Genomic DNA, 3302 nt, shown 5'->3' with positions numbered 1-3302 from the left:
GAGCAGCGGAAAGTGGGAAAATGCGAAGACAAGAACTCTAGATGTGTAAGGACGAGACCTTGTAGCTAAACTGTAGGCAGAACTGATAGTATCGAAGTGTGGAACGATACCTTGTAACACACAAATACAATTTTAATGCACTATATAGTGAAAATGTTCTGTACTTTGTATAGCTAGGTGTATAAACATAGCTTGGTTTGCAACAGAGATACGTAGTTAAGACGAGTTCACCATAAAGAGGACCTCTATTCGAGCTATATGGATTTTATAGAAGTAGGATAAGTTCAAAAGTAGTGACTTTGGCTACTGTGGGAATCGCCATATAGTTATATCCATGTGAGTAATGATACATAATTGGACTGCAGTATGAAGTCTTGCAATATGTGATTTATTAGCGTGTCCAATCGTATGAAATCAACCAAGAATTTTCAGATTAATATCGCTTAAAAATTTATAAATTGATTCAGATAATGTATGTCTATACTAGGTTGTGAAATACACGCATTCGTATCTCAGGTCTCTCTCGGTTGGTATTCACGCCCGGTAATATAAATATTCATATATGCTTGGATACCAGAACAAGTGCAAATAACATGATAAGGAAATTAGAAAATCTAGAGAAACTTTTCACTTTGAGGAAACATCAATTCGACCCACTGTGTACACGTATCTAGATACATTCAGTTTCCTTTGTAGCGTGGAGATACGATAGAAATAGGAATTCCCCAAAACAGCAGACCGAGTGAAAGTAAAAAAACATATGATCGTTCTGGAGTTCGTTGAACTCAGTGATAATGGAAATAATTTGGAATATTTAGAATAATTAGTCTTCTCTGAGAGACCTCTTCCAGTGAGTGTGGAATAAATCCAAAACCAAGAAATTGGATGAAGAAGAAATCAATAGAGACAACAGAGTCTGTCTCTCTGTTGGTATTTAGTAAACAACAATCTAACCCTTTGAGAGTGACCAAAGTATGTGGAGAGCAACGGTGAAATAAATACAAACAACTATGATAAACCAAGAGAGTATGTTTGCTGAGTGGACATGCTCACTGAAACCAATGGATTGTAGGAGATCACTAACATGAGTGAAATTCAAGAAAGACTCGTTTAAGAAATCGGAGGAATGTGGTTACTCAGTAGACATGCGCACAACAAATGGTAATATTTGAGAGGTCGAGTGATATTTACCACAGTGTAATGAGAGTCTTACAGACTCTCTCAACAAGGTGTTGAGTGAATTTACCAATGTGTCATTTACATAAAACCAAACACTTGTCTGAGGAAAATATCTGACACTGTTGACTAAACATTACAGATAGTGGGTAGTTAATGTAACTGCTCTGTTATTAGCAGAGCCCCAGCAGAACACGTTTTATTTGTTAAAATTAAGTTATTTTGAACACTCAGTTGGGTCGGGATGCATAAATGAACAAAAAAAGAATATTTCGTTCAGGAATTTGTGTTCTGAGATTTTTATGAAATATTTACTGATCAACGTAGAAAATAGCTTAATTCATTTGGCAGGCTTCATAAGAAATATTTATTCCGCATCTTTACCACAAAATACGATTTCACTAAACACTTACGGTTTTTGTTGGTGGTATGCAATTTTAGAACACCAAATGCTTGGGTAACAGAACGTGTTGGATGTTGTTTAATAATTTGTTCTTCTTCCTTCTATTAGGCAATAGCTTTTGTCTTTTCCAAGTGATTTGCGTATTTTTGTACTTTGTTCGGGAATTTATCGCATTGCCCAGCTGGCGTCATGTGTTCTACTGAAACTAGAACAAAAACGAAAAGAGTAACATACCTACTGGTAATGTACAATGTCTGCAGCCGAAATATCGTGAGAGCGCCTTGCCGATCCGGTTCGACGTGGACCAAAATGTTTATGTGAACGGGAGGTTTACGGTGTCCAGCGGGGAAGAGATGGAGCCGCACTTTTGGTTGTCTCAAATGTATTGGTGGACAAGATGTTCTCGCGAGCCAAAGTTAATCAAAGACAAGTATTATTGTTTTGATTTTATAGCTCAGAAACGAATTTACTGAATAGGATTAACTCAACAAATAAAAACGAGGTGTTGGAAATAATACAATACTTTTAGGTTTTTATTTCATTTTGTATAAGATTGTTACCAGTAGAACTCAACTCGATGGTTGTGAAGTGCCAAGTAGAAGCCACAAGAAGCTTAAAAAACGGATATTAAACTTGCAATATGGCCGAGTTAGAGATAGTCGATAAAAAAAGGAAAATTATCAAAAACATAGAATATCTATCTCGATAACTGCACTGATTGGCATATTAACAGTGATGAGTTGGGGAAGTAACAAATAATTTTAGGTATGCGAAATGGAAACACAAATCCATGGTTTACGATTAGACGTAAACAAAATCAAAATCTAAAAATTGGCACATGGAATGTGCGGAGCCTCTATGAGGCTGGTAAACTCGCCAACACTATATCGGAAATGGAAAGACTAAACGTCGATATCCTCGGAATAAGTGAGACATGGTGGCCCAAAAATGGAGAGTTCACTTCTCAAAACATGAAAATTTACTACTCGGGCAATAATAATCAAAACCATAGGAATGGAGTAGGAGTAATTTTAAAAAATGCAGTCGCGCAATGTGTTGCGGGCTTCATCCCGAAATCTGATCGATCTTTACTTCTTAAATTAAAATGCAAGCCTATTGACATAAACATTATTCAAATATATGCACCAACTGCTGATAAAAGCAATAACGATATCGAAATTTTCTACAATGAAGTCGAGGATCTATTAAAAATGACAAAGCCACACGAAATAACTATAATTCAAGGTGACTTTAATGCTAAGGTAGGAGGAGAAAGAGTTCCGTGAATAACAGAACTATATGGACTAGGTGAAAGGAACGAAAGAGGCGACAGACTAGTTCAGTTCTGCCAAGAACATAAAATGAATATAACTAATACAATGTTCTGTCTCCCCCCAAGAAGGCTGTACACTTGGAAATCGCCCCAAGATCGAAAAGGACATATTGTACGCAATCAAATAGATTTTATTTTGATTAACTCGAGGTATAAATCGTCGGTTTTAAAAACCTCAACCTACCCAGGAGCGGACGTTCCATCAGACCACAATCTCCTGATGATGAAGCTGCGAACAAAGATTGCTGTAATGAAGAAAAGAAAATTTCGACGGAAGTTCGACGTAGCGAAACTCAACGATGCAGCTTTCAAAACAAGCATACAAAACCGGATAAACCAAGAACTGAACGAAGTCAATAGAGAAAATGTTGAAAGCATATGGAACGATGT

At 36.7% G+C, this 3302-nt stretch overlaps 1 long non-coding RNA gene across 1 annotated transcript; it reads left to right on the top strand.

The window, feature by feature from the left end:
• Nucleotides 1-1429: 1429 nt before the first annotated feature.
• LOC141390602 (uncharacterized) lies at nucleotides 1430-2101 on the top strand. Its single transcript, XR_012409416.1, has 2 exons — nucleotides 1430-1603; nucleotides 1688-2101. It is a non-coding gene; the product is annotated as an uncharacterized lncRNA (long non-coding RNA).
• Nucleotides 2102-3302: the final 1201 nt, after the last annotated feature.

The sequence above is a fragment of the Musca autumnalis genome, unplaced genomic scaffold (genome assembly GCF_047663935.1).
Source record: "Musca autumnalis isolate F117 unplaced genomic scaffold, ASM4766393v1 scaffold_1, whole genome shotgun sequence".
NCBI classification, from domain to species: Eukaryota; Metazoa; Arthropoda; class Insecta; order Diptera; family Muscidae; genus Musca; species Musca autumnalis.
Note: the sequence above shows the minus strand (reverse complement) of the source record. Positions and strands in the feature narration are given on the sequence as shown.